The following is a 19,378-nucleotide window of genomic DNA, read 5'->3' on the forward strand; positions in this document are numbered from 1 at the left end:
ATCACAGCCGGTGAAAATGAAGATCATCGCGGGCTCCTTGTAGAGCCGATGGTGGAAATTAGAAAAAACAAAAAAAAAACTACTTGCCCTCAAGTTGAGCCTGCTCGCCACTGCTGCCACTTAATCCACTCCGCAATAGCCACTGCCTACGCCGTCACCCGCTAAATCCGCATCACCATCTCCTCACCCGAATCCATCGTTGTCTCCACGCTCGGTCCACTGCCACCACGCTAGATATAATAGAGGGACAGAGCTAGGGTGAGGGGGTTAAGAGAGGGGACAGAGAAAGATAGGATGAGGAGCTCACCTCATACATGTGGTGGGGTCCATGCACTAGGGAACTAGGGGAAGGGATGCCGTGCGTGAAGGAGTCGCCTACAGACTGGGTGTGGAAGCGAGCCACCAGGGTCACCGCTTGCTAGTGCAGGAGGAAAGGAGAGAAAGAGAGAGAGAGAGAGACATGAGTGAGGGAGGGAGAGAGGATAACAGGGCTGGTAGAGTGGGCCCCAAGATCCGTGCTCTCCACGTGGTAGCCAATCCTAGGGATCGAGCCATGTGGCCACACGTACCCACTTGTCATCCGCTCTCAAGAAGCACAACATATGTTGGTTTGTTGAGCAGTAAAGAGGCGCACGCATGTTAGTCTACCGATTTTTCACCGTCGGTTACTATCCTGACCCAGCAGCGAAAATAACTTTCACCACCGGTTTATTTATTACGAACCGGCGGTGATATGTTATCATCAGCGGTTCCAATAAAATCGACAATAAAGATATATTGGTGAAAACTATTTCTGTAATAATCTTTGTTGATCTATCCCTGAATGGTGGTTGACGCTCCACTGACAAAAATTTCTCGTCAAAACTACAATCAAGTCAAAGTTTGCCCTTGTATTGCACTAAATAATTTCAGTTTCCTGTTGTCTCGCGTGTGTCTAAATTCTGTTTCCTGGAGCAAGGCTCTATACATTGCCCATGAATTTATTTATTCAGAGAACAGCTTATTCCAGTTACTTATTAGCTTGCTGGTTACACTGTTTGACATTCTTTTTCATGTAATTTTGTAGTTACACATTTTTTGAGGGAACATGGTAGTTACACTTTCAGATCACCAAGATGCCTTTTTGTGTTGTTGAGATCCAAATTTGAAGCAAAAAGCTCTCCTCGCTCCTCTCTCTCCCAACCTTTGTGCTAACCCTAAGTGAGAGATTGAGAGCACTACGTGTTGATCTTGTGAGCTTCAAGTCATCTCCTCCCTCTCTTCTCCCTCTCTAAGCTTAGTTTGTGAGAGGTTGGAGAAACCCCAGTGTGTGCATTTGAGGTTGCATTTGGTGGCACTAGGTAATCTTTATGAGTGTGGATTTCTTGTTACTCTTGGTGATTTCCATCACCTAGCTGGCTTGGTGCTTGTGGTGGACCGTGGAGAAAATCTTGGTGGTTGTTGGTGTCTTTAGTCTTTGTCTATTGTGATGGGCTTTGTCCTCATCCCCGCGGGAGATTCACTAAGAGCAACTATAGTGAAATCAATCGTGGTTTGGAGAGGTCCCTAGTTTTCTACCGACATTCTAAGTGAAGCGGTGAACTTGGGATCCACCTCAATAGGGACATACGTTGCCAGGAAGCAACCGAACCTTGGAAAATTTCATCGCGTCACTTTCTCTGTTGGTTTGCTTTTTAACACTTGCTATTTCAATTCATATACATTGTGCTTGTGTTGTTGCTTCGTAGATCAAGATCTCTAATAGTCATTGTAGCTAGTTCTCTTATTTAGTAGTGCAACCTAGTTGTTCTTTGTGCTACCTCTTAGTTGTTTTGTGGAGCCTCTAGTTGCTTGTTTGTGTGAAGTCCTTGCTCTGGCAACTAGAATTGTGTAGGAGGCTTGCGTTGTATTACATAGGCTAGGGAAGTAGTGGCTTTAAGGGTCATCTCTTGTACTAACACCTTTGCCTAGTGTTTGTGAGCTTGTAGAAAAATTAATTAGGCTATTCACACCCTCTAGCCATCCAAAAATTCTTTCAAGTCCGGTGAGTGTGACTCTTCTCCATCACATCTTTTGTTGATCCATCATCCAGTGTAAGTAGACGTAGACAATGCTAGTTGCTTCACCTTCCATACTTTCTTGGTTTTCTTAGGTACTTTCGGTGTGGAGGTCGACACTTCGGGCTTTGTCCCCTTGTTGGCCTTCTGCATTCTCTCATGGAATCTTTGTGGATGTTCTGTCCTCTAGAAGGTTTCCCATCAGTCCCTTAGTTCACCCACCTCTAAGGGTGTCACTTCGACCTCTTGTATATTCTTGAAGTTTAGCCTGTACTTTATTCTGATCATAGAACATTCTTCTACTCCTGATCTGAAGTCGAGCTTTTCCTCTTTTCTTTTCTTATTGTTTATAATTCTGTATAATACATGATCATGGACTTACTTGTCCTAGATGTCTAGTTTTTAGGGGAGATTCTACCGAAATTTCCAATGATATTTTTAGTCATAGTGAGTGTTGACACAGAATTTTTGTCCCGTGCCGAGGACACACGCAACAAGCCGGAAGGGTCCGCTCGATGGAGCAGATCCGTCTAGCTTCAGCGCAGGGGTGGTCGATCCTGCGCAATCCTCCCAAGGCATGCCAGTCAATTTGACCCTGCAATTGACAATGAGAGAAAGTTCATCAGTAATTAAGGGTGGAACTTGCCGGTGTTGCCAGACAGTTCCGAATGTACGGCTATGAGAGCCGATATGAGAGGAAATCGGCTAATTAGCCGATTCCAGTATGTTCATGAGAATAAGTCAGTTAGAGTTCATGGAGTCGTATGAAGAGAATCGGTTATCATTCAGGATAAACATCATTTAAACAAATATTAATCAATGGAAATAAGATATCAATGATGATCGGTCCATATTGAGCCAATGATTACGAGTAACCAAACTCCTTATAAAGAAACAATTCAACATCACTTAATCGTTTAATAAAGATAAATCTAATAAACATGTTAGATCTCATCTATCACCATGACTATTGGGGCATGAGGCAGAATCATGCAGGCCGTAGAAACAATAATAGACTCGACGACCCTAACTCATTACTAATATCAGTGGGGCATGAGGTAGAATCATGCAGGCTATAATACAATAACAAGATCATGGGGCTAACACATCTTTCAACTTATCCCTACTTCAACGATCTCGTGATGTGAACTATTTGTGAAAGCATTCGATATCGGCTAAACAACCGATATAGGCATAGCGCACAGTTAAGGTCATGCCTTCTCAGGAATGGGTCTATCAACCAACGATCCCCACTCCACAGTGCCAACAGTGGGGTGAGAGACAGAATCCCATAGGCCGTGATGATGGGCCATGAAACGGTTCTCGCTAACCGATAGATCTACTCAATATCGAGCATGCCTTAACCGCACGCTATGCACGATTAAGATTGATGCAAAACAACCGATAAAAACATAACTCATCACTTAAGATGCAGATTAGATTGGTTCTAGATTAGCAAACGATGAGTTAAACAAGATATAAGGCCGATCCAGATCAATCTCAATCGGGCAGAGTGATATTGCTGTAATTAAATAAACAATGAAAGCAATAAGCAATATCGGTAACTTAATGAATCTATCAAAGACTGCCACTCTAAGATAGAGCCGATAACTTGACCTTGATCCAATTCAAGTAGTGGGGTTTGAGGCAGAATCACACAGGCCATACTTGAATTAGACAAGAATCGATAACTAGCTTATACCAGAGCCGCAGTAGGGGTCGACCGGATCGATGCAGCCATACGAACAGAGGTATAAACCATGACGGTACTTACAAAAAGCAGTGGAGGTCGACCAGATCGATGCAGCTGTACTTGCCGAAGAACTCGCCGAGATCTACTCTACTCCTACTCCTAAGGGGTGGCCGGAGCCAAAAAAAGTAATTGACTTGTATTTGATTGATTGGTTGTCCTTTCTACAATAGCCGGGGTTTCGTATTTATACCCGGAGCCTAAAATGAACCCTACTCGAGCACAACTTAATACAATCTTTGGCATAATGAAAATATTTCTAATTTAAGATAACTTGGACTCTAATCTTTCCCTTTTTGTAGAGTCTAACACATTTTTGTCCTAGCGTCGAGCGTAGCCTCCATCGTTATCTGCTGGCGCTGTCCGAAGAAAGCCGATTCCTAGATTTTGCATCTGAATTAGCTGTTTCTGATCCGCCCACAACCGATCCCTTGATGATACGATCCTGGGAGCTTCTGGGTCCCTGTGACTCTCCTTACAAATTTTGGTGTAAACACATGCCCCCCAAATTTGGGACAAAAGGAATTTTTTTCCAAAATTACCATGTTCGTGCTCCTGATAGGCCCGTAGTCATGGGTAAGGAATCTTGATCTAGGGTCTACTATTTTTCACCGTCCATATCAACTCATGAGCCCATGCTTCAAAACTTTTTCAGAGCATTATTGCTTCACGGGCATTTTGGATTCATCCTTCCAAGCTGGCTATAAAAATGGCTATCTGACCTTGGTGAGAGCAAACTCAATGATTCAGCCATGTTCTACCTTTATCTACCTCCTTGGGTGTTTCCGATCCCGCTGGATCCTCTATGGTTTATCCTTTTGCTATGTAGATCTTGAGTGATTAGGAGAATTCTTATGCATAGGGTGATTGTGTCGCTCATTCTAGCGTCCTGTCGAGCAAGAGGATCAGCTATTGCAGTTAGGAGAATTCTTGTGATATCACCTGAGTCTTCTCTCCATGCTCGCAAAGCTATCCTAGTGTTTTGCAAGGGCTAAAATGTGTGGATACCTTCCCTTGTTTGCTCCACTGAATGCCCACTAGGAAAGCCACAGGCTTCTTCCCCATAGTTTTTTGATTTATCGAAAAATTGGTTGAATTTATGTTTAGGCAGGCGATTTCCTCTCTCCTTGGGCATAATGTTAGCAATGGGCCAACGTCAACGCCTCGCGATAGACTTTGGCCTTGTTGGGGCCCGGACTCCCTTCAATCCAAAATAAACTAGATAGGCTGACCTCTAGTAAAATCTCTGAATCTTTTTCAGATCTTCTATAATTTGAGGAAGCAATAAGTCTGAATCTGTTATCTCCTCGTTATCCGTCTCCTGAATTTCTGGAGTGCCATTCCGCTTCTGTTTCTGATTCCAACCTCACACCCTAGGCGAAATCTATCTCCTCACCTTCCTGGGCTATATAAACGGGCCTCGGTAGTTAATCTAAGGATAACTCACTTTGTCTCAAACCTTCTGCACCCTTAGCATAGTTCCTGTTTTTCCGTAGGTCAGAGATCATGGAGAACCGCAAGAGGTTTCCTGAGAAGGTCTTCATCGGGTCTGCATCATCGCGTCAGCGCCTTCGTCGTCAGTAGGGTATATCTCGTGATGCCTCTGCTGCCTCAGGGAACAGGGCCGACTCCGTTCGGCCTTCAGGGCCTTCCTCATCGATGGCTTGCCGCCAGCCCCCTTGCCGTCAGATGAGGTGGATTGATAATGACAGTCTGCTTGCCTCCATTGATCGATAGGGCCAGAGTCTCACTGAGTGTTTATCCCTCGCAGAATCGGCCCTGGCCATGGTTCGATATCGATCACCTCCTACGATCGATTCGGTGGAGGATAGGTTGGCCAAGGCCGAGGCTAGAATTGTAGGTGAGATACTTGTCGTGACCTCTGCTTTCTTTTCAATTTTGTCTCCAAGACTCTGGTCACCTCCCCTTTGAATCTTTTAGATCTATCTGCCCAACTATAGAGCCTTCGATCAGCTGTGGATCATGCGGTGGGATTTGTCAATGCTAGGGGCACCGTTCCGATGGTTCGTTTGCAAGACATCCCGAATCGTGTTAGAGAGGTTGCTCTCCATGGCGTTTGTCATGGCGCTGCCATGGCGTTGGCTGCTGCCCAAGCCCGCTCAGGCCAAAGTCTTCAGCTTCTTCCCCATGGTTTTCTAGACGCAGCATACCCTGGGGAGCAGGAGCGCTTGGTGGAGGAATTCATGAGTGCTGCCAATTCTGTAGCTTTTAATACCTTGGCCGATGACATAGTAGGCAAGGTTTTCCTCGGCCCGTAGTCTGTAATAGGTGATATTTAGCAGATAATTTTCCTATCTTGGCACCATGCGCATTACTTTTGTTTATGCTTGCTTTTCCCCCATGGATGATACACATTATACCAGCTTTTACTCTTCTGAATCTATTTTCGCACCAGCAGCGATACCTTTCTGGTATCGGCCATTAGAGCTGTCAGTTGAGCAAATTGGTCGTTGAGTATTAATCCAAACATTAGGGTAATATTCCTTCAAATATTCCCTATTGATCTGCTAAATCCTTCTCCTCCCAGCGTCTCCAAAATGTACCAGGCGTGCAATGCCTAAGCTGATAAGGTTTCCCCTGATTATGCGACCATACCGGCTGTCTCGCTTTTTGGTCATCATAAGTGTGTCTTTGAGAGCATTTCTAGATCAGCTGGAGAAGTCAATAGCTTGTGGGAGCTGATGTCATTTGACTAGAAATGCCGAGAGCGACCCATGGTGCCCTAGACTTGAGATCTGCATGTCATCACGGATCTTGTGTAGAACCGGTCATATTCTTTGTTGTTTACTCATGCCTCCTTCTTCGGCTAAAGAGCCAATTCGATATAGCCAATCTAGGCCCTTGGTTTAACTAAGTCTGAAAACACGGCTTTCATTAAGAGAACCCTTTGATTTCCTATCTTTCAGTTGCTCAATGTTGTATTTCCATTGGCATTAGCGAAGTGGCGCTTCGCCTCCTATTAATTGAGGTTGCCTTTTGCGCGTCCCGAGGCATCTGTCCCTTCGCTTCATGTCTTCAAATACCAGTCGATGTCTTTCGCCTCGAACACATCTCCATCCGCAACTGTTCCTTTGCTCTTCTCTGCCTACCGAAACCCTGTAGCGGTTAGATCTAATCATTCTTCATGGCCGGTGAAGATAACCGAGGCAAGCGCACGGCGGAGGAAATCCTAGAAGAGAATATGCCAATGAATCAGCGCCTCCGGCGCATGAGGTGAGATTGACATTTCTTGTTCATGATGATGAACAGTTCTGATCCGCCTATAGGTTTATTGTGAATGACAGTCTCCGCCCTCTTCCCATGGCCGGTGGGCCCTCTCATGTCGCATCTTCTGTGCTAGCCTCGTCGTCGGATTCTTCCAATTCCTACAACAGTGATGATGCCCGACGCTATCTTCACGAGTGGAGGATGGCTTAAAACCGTTACTCCGAGGCGACTTGGGAGAACAGCCAACTGGAGATTCACCTCGGGGTTTCCCAGGCCGCCCTTCATGCAGCTAAGGAGGAGGCCAGCGCCGTCTGAGCGTAGCTGGCCGAATCTGATGCCATGGTGGTGGGTAAGATGAATCCCATGAAGGCTTCTTACTCTGACTTCTATTATCTTCATCTTGACCGTCTTCTTGTTCTTGTGATTATCAGCCCTGACAGCACAGTTGGAATCTCTCCAACTAGCGATGAACACAGCCATAGACGCTATCAATGCCCAGGGTTCCTCCATCGACGCTCGTCTCCAGGACGTCCCGGTCCACGTTCGAGAGATCGCCCTCCATGGCATTCGTCATGGTGCGGCGGTGGCGCTGACCGCGGCACAAGTCCGAACTAGGTACAAGCTTCACGCCATGGAAACAGGTTTCCCAATGGGCGACGGCCTGAGGAGCACAAGGACCTGCTTGAAGAATTCACCATGGCAGCGGAGGCCGTAGTAGACATCACATCCACTCAGGATATGGTGAACAAGGTCTTCGATTAGTTTGTATTTAAGATAAATCAATGAATGAAGACTCCTATTCTTTTATGACTATGTTTCAATGTAATGCCTTCATGTATGACCATGAATGCTTCTCGCTCTTTTTGTTCTTGCTCTATAGGCGATATATATCGTATCGGCTATTAATGTCTTTGAAGATGTTTATTTTTTGAACTAGAGGCGATACCCTCCTGGTACCGGCTATTAGAGCCGATAACGAATCGGCTATCAGATGTTGATCAGACGCTAGGATAATGTTCCGTAGAACTTCCAATATCAAAGGTCAGACGAGTAATTAACCTAGGTCAAGCGTCCTATTAAGCAAAACAGAACTTCTCTTAAGAAATTCATTAACTCTGAATCGCACTTACACTTTAACTCAGCATTCACATACGTCGGCCTAAACCCATCTCCAAGACTTTCCTTTGATCCAACGGCCGATGTGAAGCTATCACTTTTCCACTAAAACAAACTCTCAGAGCTGATTGCCTACATCGGCTATTGGCTTTTATTGCTGATTTTAATAAAGCCTCATTCCCATGTCTTGCCAGAGAAACATTTGAAATCTTCTAGTTCCCAAAAGATTGGATCGGCTGTTGCGATGCTTACGGACTCATCAGCACGAACCAGTTCGACATCATCTCCATGCCATTGAATCAAACACTGATGCATGGTCGATGGTATGCAGCAATTCGCATGAATCCAATCATGACCGAGGAGTAAACTGTATGATCCTTTCCCATCAATGACAAAGAACGTGGTGAGTAGAGTTTTACTCCTGATTGTCAGTTCGACGTTTATTGCCCCCTGGGTCTTGGATGTATTTCCTCCAAAGTCTCTAAGCATCATGTCGGTCTCAAGCAAATCTCCTAGTCCCTTGCCAAGCTTACAGAAAGTGGTGTATGGCATAAGATTGACAGAAGCACCTCCATCCACCAACATCTTGTTCATCGGTTTCCCATCAACAAAACCTTTCATATATAAAGCCTTTAAGTGCCGATGCTTGACTGGCTTATCAAATATTGCTTGCTGCACAACTGTTAACTTGGCAACCATCTCTTCATACTCTGACTCATCGTAGTCTGAATAAACTTCCTGATATACTGGAGCTCTGAATTCTGATGATAACAGAAAAGCCATTTGGATATTAGCCGATGGCTACCTCTTATCAGTTATCTGCTTGGTATGCCATACTTGAGTTTTACCGAGTGCCTAAGCCTGTTCCATCTCTCTGTTCCTTAGGCGCTGCACCCTCCTCTTTTGGCTTCTCGTCAAATCTCCTGGGCACCACTGGCCTTCCTGCCACGTGTATCTTTTTTCAGTGCCTTCCTCTTCATGATCAACCAAGTCCTGTCCAATGACTCTTTTTCCCAACCGATCATGAACACTTTCATTTTTTAAGCGCCGGTCCATGTTGTTATGATGATATGCATCTTGAGCATGGATAGACCGGCGGTTGGTTCGAGATTGCCTATACTCCCGATATTGATTGCTACATTCTGGACAGTCATGTCTGGTAGGCAACTTCAAACCTTCATTCCAGCAATGTCTAAAGAAGGGACAATTCCAATGTATTTTAGCTTGTTCCCTTTCATACCTCTCTTCTTCTAATTGATGCTGGTATGCTTGATCTTTTAACCAACGTTGATAATCCTTTTCCTTCTACCGCTGCCATTTATTCAACAGAATCCGAGATGTGACCCACGGCTTTGATGTCTCTGCTTTCGATGTCCTCCTCTGCTCGTATCGGCTTTTTTGTTTGGCACGACGTCTTCTAATCTCTCTGTACTCATCAGCCGATATTTGCATTTCGGGATCGACTGTCCCAGCTTCTCTCGATTTGGTTGATGTTAGGACCTTGGTTTTTCCTTTGAACAACCCAGCATCAATCATGTTCTGATCTCCTAGGAAAGGATTATTATCGACTTTCATCTTTCGAGGTGTATCAAATTTGAGCCTCCCTTGCTGAATAGCTCTCTGTATATGTTGCCTGAAGATTCTGTATTCATTAGTGGAATGAGAAGTAGCATTATGGAATTTACAGAACTTCTTGTTCCTCAACTGATCAGGGGGCAACATGACATGACCATCAGGCAACTTGATCTGCCCCTTCTCAAGCAAGAAATCGAAGAGCTTGTCCGATTTGGTAACATCAAAGTCATAACTCTCCTCAACTCCTCTTCCCCGAGGATTTGGCACCATCACTGTCTTCTTACCCCAATTCCATTTAGCTGCAGCAACCTCTTCTTCTTCGTCTTCATAGCCATCATCAACTGAATATGGATCCTAAGCTTCAGCTACTATGGTGTTCTTCTGGAATCAGGTATCTCAGCGCATACTCTGGAATTAGCTATTGAGCGCTGCTACCCGTTGAGCCAATTGTCCCAAGTTGTCAAACTCTTGTCCTAGCAGCTTTTCTTTTCACATTGGTTGCATTCCTTGGACGGCTAAAGCAACCAGTTGATCATTGGCCAAGCTCAATGAGAAACACAGATTCTTAGTCTCTCAGAATCTCTGAAGAAACTCAGTGCCTGATTCATTAGTCCTCTGTCTCATGGTTGTCAAATCAGTTATTTTCTTCTCTCCAGTCCTAGTATAAAAATATGTATGAAATTTCTTCTCTAGGTCGGCCCAATTGGCAATGGAGTTGATTGGTAATGACGAGAACCAAGTGAAGGCCGGCCCTGACAGGGACAAGGAGAAGAAATGAACTCGATGGGCATCCTCAACTGATGCTTCGCCCAATTATGTAAGATATCGACTAACATGTTCTATTTTGCTTGTACCGTCTTGACTAGTGAACTTGGCGAACTCTGGGAGCCCGTAATTTGCAGGAGGAGCGACCAAATCATACCATTCCGGATATGGGCATTTGTACGAAAAAGTCATTCCTTTTGGCTTCAAACCGAACTGATTCTTCATCATCTCGGTCACCTTGAACATCAACTCGTTAGCTTGTGGATTTGGATTTCTCGGTACTTGCTGACCCATCTATGGATTGAAATCCCGCATGCCTTGATATCCTGGATTTGGTATCATGTGGAGGGTGTTATAATCCATGCCATAATGATAGCCTTGTGGAATCTCAATCTGTTGGGTCCTTTGCTGGCTTGCTGCTTGAAGTCTCTAATTATAGACATAAGGATCTATATCTCTACGGACCCTCTGAATGGATGGTGCTATCTTCTGAGCCAACGATGGTATGTGGCCTGATGTGCCAAAATTGATCATCTGGTTTTGACTTTGCCCCACCGGCTGCTGCGCATGCTGTACTGACGGTCCAGGACTATATTGTATCTGATTTATAGCAGTACCCGGAGTTTGTTCAGATGAACCTTGAAGTGTCTGGACACCACCATTACCAGTTGGTGCTGCTTCTTGATGACTGGTACCGACTTGATTAGTCCCTTGGGTTAACGGATCTAGAATATTATAACAAGTCGATCCAACCTGACCAACTGGAATTCCATGAATCGCCTCTTTCATGGCGTTGTGAAACACGTCAGCGAAAGCTTCATTGCGGCTTGATAGAGCATCACGAACAGACTTGTCTATGGCTTCCGTGAAGAAATGCCTTTCTTCAGCTCCGACTGTATCTGTCTGCCCATGTAGCAGAACTCTTGGTAGTGGAAATTTCTGAATAATTGTGTTGTCACGTGTTTTGGTGTAGGACAACAAACACTTCTTCTGAAATTCTTCCGTAGCTTTGTTGATGGTATCCTTATCTTCATCAGGCAGGTCTTCATAATGTACCATAAGGATGCTGTCGTTGTTGTGAACTGCCATGACGATTGTGGTGTCCCACTGAGCGTGCCAGAAACATGTGTCGACACAGAATTTTCCTGTGCCGAGGACACATGTAGCAAGCCGAAAGGGTCCGCTCGATGGAGTAGATCCGCCTAGCTTCAGCACAGGGGTGGTCGATCCTGCGCAATCCTCCCGAGGCATGCCAGTCAATTTGACCCTGCAATTGACAAGAAGAGAAAGTTCATCAGTAATTAAGGGCGGAACTTGCCGGTGTTGCCACACAGTTCTGAATGTACGACTGTGAGAGCCGATATGAGAGGAAATCGGCTAAATAGCGGATTCCAGTATGTTCATGAGAATAAGTCAATTAGAGTTCATAGAGTCATATGAAGAGAATCGGTTATCATTCAGGATAAACATCATTTAAACAAATATTAATCAATGGAAATAAGATATCAATGATGATCGGTCCATACTAAGCTAATGATTACGAGTAACCAAACTCCTTCTTATAAAGAAATAATTCAGCATCACTTAATCATTTAATAAAGATAAATCTAATAAACATTGACATGAATTCACGTACCCATGTTAGATGAGATCTAACATGTTCATTAGATTTATCTTTATTAAATGATTAAGTGATGTTGAATTGTTTTTTTATATAAAAAGGAGTTCGGTTACTCGTAATCATTGGCTCAGTATGGACCGATCATCATTGATATCTTATTGCCATTGATTAATATTCATTTAAATAATGTTTATCCTGAATGATAACCGATTCTCTTCACACGACCCCATGAGCTCTAACTGACTTATTCTCATGAATATACTGGAATCGGCTATTTAACCGATTTCCTTTCATATCGGCTCTCATAGCCGTACATTCGGGACTGTCTGGCAACACCGGCAAGTTCCTCTCTTAATTACTGATAAACTTTCTCTCCTTGTCAATTGCAGGGTCAAATTGACTGGCACGCCTCGGGAGGATTGTGCAGGATCAACCACCCCTGCGCTGAAGCTAGGCGGATCTGCTCCATCGAGCGAACCCTTCCGGCTTACTGCGTGTGTCCTCGGCATGGGACGAAATTCTGTGTCGACAGATTTATTCCATGTATTTGTGTTTGTGACCTGCAAAATAATGTTCTCCAAATACATGTGGAACTTGATTAATAGTAAATGCATATGTGATTAAAATTGCTATTTTATCCTCTTTTTGTGACTTATTTGGCAGTCGGATTTGGTCGTTAAGGACTGCCAACACCCTACGTCTAGCAGCTGATGATCCTTATACTCAGGAGCATCTAAAATCTGGGGGTCACAATAGAGTGTAAGGGAGAATGAGATAGATTTGGTAGGGGATTGCTCGATGCTGATCCTAGGACGCCTCGCCGCTGGTGGGGCCTTCCCCCTCGCCAAAGAGGAGGAAGACAACGGGTGCGGTGGAGGAGCTCTCAGGGCCCCTCTCTAGATTGATCTGCTCTCGGTGTAGAGCTCTAATGGAACCGTGAGGACTCAAATGATCTGCGCGAATTGTCCTCCCCCCTCTTAGGATCCGACCTCCCCCTCTTAGGATCTAACCTCCCCCTTATGTATCGAGGTTGGTAGGATACATGGCAGTTTGGGGGGTTGTCTCTATGGTCTACATGTGTCGGAGTTCAGGAGGGTCTTGCAGTGGCGCTATATGGACCGTGGCGATGTCGTTGAGCCGAAGAAGCTCTGGGCGTCGTCTGGCTGCTCTATTCTAACATACTGAGTGTCAGGCTCTGTTGGCTTAGACTGGCCTCCCCTAGGTGCACCTGTTGGAGGCTTCTTGGTGGCAAAGGAGGCCGGCTCGATGGGCTAACGGGCGGGCCTAGGAGCCCTCGAGCCCCTGTAGCCAGCGAAGGAGTTTGTCTTCTTACGTCACGCCCCGTGCGTGACCCTGTCGGAGGAGTAGTTGATAGAGCCGCGCCAGCAGGGCAGCGCCGGGGTGCCCGCGCGCCTCGGTGCTCTGGGCGCACCTTCTCATACCCAGTCCCTAGCTAGCATCAAAGGCCAGGAGGGAGCCAAGGACCAGGTTCAAGCTTCCGTCGATCGGGAGCCTAAGGCTCGGTCGAGCTCCCGAGCCCCGAGCAGTGGCGGCGGGCATGCTTGGCCTTGGCCAGATTCCTTGGCCTGAGGGTACGCGCGAGCGTACCCGATGGGTATAGCCCCAAAGCCCCCGGGCGATCCTGGAGGGGCCGTCGCAGGGTCTCTCGGTCAGAAACCTTTGATCCCGAGGCTTAACATACACCTATGTTAGAATATCGTCACATGTCTAAGCCAATAGTGATCATAAGGATATCTCTAACAGTTACAAAGCGAGCAGGCAGAGTTGATCAAAATGACACTGCTGGTTCTAATCTTAATCTGACAGTGTTTTTAAAACTATCAATGTCGGTTTAGGAATAGAACTGGCATTGATGTTTTTTATCACTACCACTTGCCCATCGTTGGCTCAATTTCTAGCCATGATAGGGGGTATTGACCCGGCAGTGGAGTGCTACTCTGAGGTAATGCACTTTGTAGTTGATGACCTTTTCAGTTGAATTCATTTAATGCACAAAAAAATTCATTTATTTTTATTTTTTTCAAATGAGATCGGTTGGAGAAAAGTCCTAGACCAAAGTTGTAGAACTATATGAGATCTGAATCTTTTTAGTTCAAACTTTTATCATTCGAATTCATTTATCGTCTCAAATATCTATTATAATATTCACTACCGTGAATACAAAAGGAATGTATCAGCCACTTAGTCATAAGAGACTTTGTGTTATTGAAGCAATGAAACCTAAGGTTGTGAATTTGATCCTCCAATTAAGGCAGCACCCGCGCAAAAATTCACGTGACTTGTGATTCTTCATATTTGCTATTTTTTTATCTAATTTTAAAATTCTAAAAAATATTTTTTTATAGACGGCTAGAATTCGACCTGCCTCTAAAAGTCGATTTCTAGCGGCCGGCCGAATATAATCCTATGGCCTAAGCCTGTGTGTGGTAATGATAGAAGCTAAAGGATATTACATAAACTTTTTTTTGACAAAAGGATATTACATAAACTTGATTATTATGTATGTATCTTTGCAATGCTACTTTAATTTCAATAGGTATCGGTTCAGGCAGTGTTACTTACATTTCAACGTGATTGAGACGTGGCAGCATAGATTCCTACATGGCCGTTTGCCAATATCCGATTGTTCTCTATTTTTGTCGTATTTGCAACTGCTCATTAAGTTTAGATCTAAATTGCACTGTCTCTTTTAAAAACTATCTGTAAAAATTTATGTATCAGAACTGCACTGAAAAATAATTAATTGATTCCGTACGTTAACAGCGCGGGATCTGTCTCAAAAACCTAGATCTGACAAAGTAACGTGTGTGCCAACCAAATAACATGTGTGTGTGCTCAGTCTCGTATGTCCCTGTTTACAGATGAAGGAATCTGTCTCACGGAGAACATAATAATCAGTACAAATCAAGAGATACAAGAATTTGAGCAATGAAATTGAGACCTAGGAGCATCTCAGCCGGTGGAGAAACCTCCTATCACCACCGGTTCGGTGTATGGTCCGGCAGCGAAACATACCCTAGAGATCACCGCCAGATCGTAGGCAGAGGCACTAGTGAAAATACTTTTTTATTGTCAGTTGAAGTGTCGACTGCGTCTTGTCGACCCTCGAACAATGTAGGTTACAAAACAGTTTCACCGCCCGTTACAAAATAAACAGCAGTGATAATGGTGCCGGGATGACCCTTTTCATTAGTAGTGTAGGTTTTTCCTTCCACATTGTAGATCGATGTTTTGTGAGTAGGGGAATCAAAGGGGTCACACATGGGAAACATATGTATACTGGTTCAAATACAAGGTACACTCTATATCTAGTGGAGAATTGATCTCTTATCTTGCAAGCTCGGAGGGCTCCATACCCCTTTTTATATAGTGACGGGGGTAGGGTTGCAGATGGTCCTACACGGTTACTAATAGGGTTTCATAGTTTATTACAAGAATAATCTAATATGTTCTTAGCAAATCAAAACAAACATCTTGGCTTCCAAGGCTTTGTGACCGATGGTTTGCTTTCCAAGTCGTTGACATACCTCGTTTGGGTTGTGCTTCTCCTTCGACAAGCCCGGCCGACTCTGTCCATGTTGGGCTCTTTTTTTTAGGCAGTAAGGGTACCCATGGTCCATGACACCAACGGTTTTGATCTGACTCTTCTTTTGGAGTACCTTATCTGATGAAGTCGTTTTGTAATAATTTGTGTCAAATTTATGAGGTGGGGGTTGGAAGAAGCTATTTTTTTCCAGCTATGGCTCACAAAAATGGCTCTAGCTCCTGGGCACGGCTCCTTACAAGGAGACACAAGAAGCCAGACCTGGATCCGTGCCAAACTTATGAGTAATAAATCAAAAGGTTATCATAATAGTAAGTGGCTAATTGAAATACAAATTAATGAGTTATGTATCTTTTATTATATAGATGGATAATTTTTATGCGTTTTTTGTCCTTTTCTTTTGCTCGTGCGGACTTCTGGGAATTTTGATTTTTTCCCTCTTCCCGTTAGTCCGTGTGGGACAATTTTTTTTCCTTTTTCTTTTGCTTCCCTGCATCGTGAATAGAGTTCTTATTTCTTTTTTGTTTCCAATAAATACTAAAACAACAAATCATAAAAGCAATGATTAAAGACCATTGAACTCTAAGCCTTTTATAGAATAGAGATTTTCACCACCACATTGTTACTTATCTTACTAGAACATGGTTTAGTTAATGGTCCAATTAATTAAACTGTAAACTAAAAGAATTAGCCATTTTTTGTCTGGTTCATTCTAAATAAATACGTCTCCGCATGCACCAGTACAATCCATGATGAGTGTTGCCATGTGGATAATAGGGAGAGATGTCCCTTCATCATCACCATCTAACACACCTATACTTGACATATCAACAACTAATTCCTTTTCAATTTAAATAAAAAACATAATTATAGGATTTTACGGATCCTCAAATATTATCAATATTAACTTTTTATATTATATATTATTGATGTCATTATCATCGTAAAAACAAATTGTAGTTTTAAAATTTTATAGAAGGATAAAACAAAAATAGCTATATAGCACTCCCGTTCTTATTTTTCATGAATATTTTTGATACCTTATTTTCTAAGCATTCCTATTCTCGTTTTCCATAAATACTCGATAGCTTTTTGTTTTCTCCTGTTGCAGCGCACGAGTATATTTGATAGTAACTAAAATTTTCTTTGCGTCTCAATATGGTAAGGGGTAGTTGCATCGAGAGATTAATAGCTTGTTCGGCAGGACTGAAAAATAAGCAAAAATAGTGTTCCGGCTGATTATTGTGAGAGAAAAATAATGTTCTGTCTGGAAACACTGTTTGCGTGAATAGTGAAAGTGTGACTGCGCTGGCCAGCCCAGCCCCAGCCGGCCAGCCAGCCGAACGCAGCCTAAGTTTTCAAGTGGATGCATGAAGGATTGAGATTTGACTTCTTTATATATGGTTTGTTTGATCCACCAACTAAATTTTAACCGGCTAAATTTAGCTGTTAGGAATCCAAACGGCCTAACTAAAAGATCAGCTAAAGTTTAGCTGATTTTAGCTACTTCAACCTAGCTAAACCTAGTTAAAGTTTAGCTAAATCTATTAGCTGGAGGACTCAAACACCCCAGCTAAAGTTTTGCTAGAAGAAATTTTAGCTGGCTAAAGTTTAGCTTTAAAATTGTAGCTAGCTAAACCTTAGCTGGTTGGATCCAAACCGGCCCATATATAGGCAGTGGCGGAGCGTGAGCTAAAATCAAGAGGGGGTCAGTTCCATATGCTCATGCTACACCTAGCTAGCTGTTACTATCTTCCAGGTTGCGCTTTGTCTATGAGCAAGAGAAGCCAGCAAGTACATGAAAAAATGAGATGGCGTGCGTAAAGATCGTTTGATGACACTGTGTATGATCTCCTACATCATTCAGTACAATGCCCATCAATACTTTAAGAATAGAGAAAATGCTTGAGAGCCGTAATGAGCAGCAAGTGCAGTAGAGCAGTCGCTGTCAGACATACATTGTCTTACTTAGCAATTGTTGTCCGCAACATCAGCCAACTGCCATGGGGAATCTTCCACTTGTATATTTCCCAGGCCAAAATAGAGGCACCCGGTAGCGTAGCCAAAGCCAAAATAATGAGCAAATGCGTCTTGTAGTTCTGCCACTTGTATACTTAATACTTCTCAGGCCAAAACAGAGGCACACAGTAGTGTAGCCAAATCACCAAGTTTGGCAATCATATATGGACCACGGTGTGTACTACTGTCTTGTAGCTCTTCTTCCACTTGTGTACTTCCTTCTCAGGTCGTTGTGCAAGAAAGCTCCCCCGGGATCTGGTAGCCGCCGTGGACTCCAGCTCCCTCCAGGCCCATGGCAGCTCCCCGTCATCGGCAGCATCCCGGCTCCCTTGTGCACCGCGCTCTGCGGGACCTGTCCCTCCGCCACGGCCCTCTCAGCGTGTTCCTTAAGTTCGGTGAGGTCCCGGTGGTCGTAGCATCCACGCCGGACGCCGCAAAAGAGGTGATGAAGACCCACGACGCCATCTTTTGGACGAGGCCACTGAGCTTCGCCATGAAGACGGTGACCAAGGACCGCCTGGGCATCGTCCGGGCTCCGTACGGCGAACACTGGCGCACCGCCATCTCCGTCATCAGCAGCATCCACCATCTCCGCGGCTCCCTTGTGCACCGCGCTCTGCGGGACCTGTCCCTCCGCCACGGCCCTCTCATGTTCCTTAAGTTCGGCGAGGTCCCGGTGGTCGTAGCATCCACGCCGGACGCCGCGAAAGAGGTGATGAAGACCCACGACGCCATCTTTTCGACGAGGCCACTGAGCTTCGCCATGAAGACGGTGACCAAGGACCGCCTGGGCATCGAAACAGCAACAACAACGCTGCAGTGGGCGATGGCTGAGCTGATGAGGAATCCGGCCAGGCATCATGGCCAAGGCACAAGCTGAGGTTAGGGGAGTGTTCATGGGCCAAACGAAGGTAACCGAAGATCGGCTAGGCGAGCTATCCTATCTGCAGCTGGTCATCAAGGAGACCCTACGACTGCATGTCCCGGGGCCATTGCTCGTGCCAAGGGAATGCACGGAACAGTGCCGGATATTGGGCTACGACGTGTCCAAGGGAGCCATGGTGCTCGTGAACGCCTGGGCCATCGCTAGGAGCCCGGATTGCTGGGAGGAGCCGGACGCGTTCCATCCTGAGAGGTTTCTCAGTGACACGAGAGATTTCAAGGGCAACGACTTCGAATTCATCCCGTTTGGCGCCGGGAGGAGGATCTGCCCTGGGATGGCATTCGGGATGGCGAACATAGAGCTCGGTCTCGCCAGCTTGCTCTTCTACTTTGACTGGAGTCTCCCGGAGGGCGTCGTTCCCGGTGAGATGGACATGACCGAGACCATGGGGATGACTGCTAGGAGCAAAGCAGACCTCTTGTCTGCTACTCCGTGTGTCAAACTGCCGAGTTAATGTTAATTTGAATAAGATGCTCTATTCACAAAAAAAAAATGAATAAGTTGCTCGAGCTTGAGCTTGTATGTAATCCTGTCGAATATGTTTACGCTTTTGGTAGTTGTTTAAGTTGGCGTAGAATCGCAGGTGAACGATGCCATGCTCGTTCCATGCCATGACCGCCGTTGTGTGCTGCCACGTCATGACGTCGCGCTGCGCATGCCCACGCCTGATCCAAAAATGGAGGAGACCGTGGAGCACATCGCATGGCGGAGCGATCGGGCTCCAAGCCTATCTATCCAATTATGTAATGGAATCAGGGAC

At 44.9% G+C, this 19,378-nt stretch overlaps 1 pseudogene; it reads left to right on the forward strand.

The window, feature by feature from the left end:
* Positions 1-17,839: 17,839 nt before the first annotated feature.
* Positions 17,840-19,072, forward strand: LOC136503472 (desmethyl-deoxy-podophyllotoxin synthase-like; annotated as a pseudogene).
* The last annotated feature ends 306 nt before the right edge of the window (positions 19,073-19,378 follow it).

The sequence above is a fragment of the Miscanthus floridulus genome, chromosome 14 (genome assembly GCF_019320115.1).
Source record: "Miscanthus floridulus cultivar M001 chromosome 14, ASM1932011v1, whole genome shotgun sequence".
Taxonomy (NCBI): Eukaryota; Viridiplantae; Streptophyta; class Magnoliopsida; order Poales; family Poaceae; genus Miscanthus; species Miscanthus floridulus.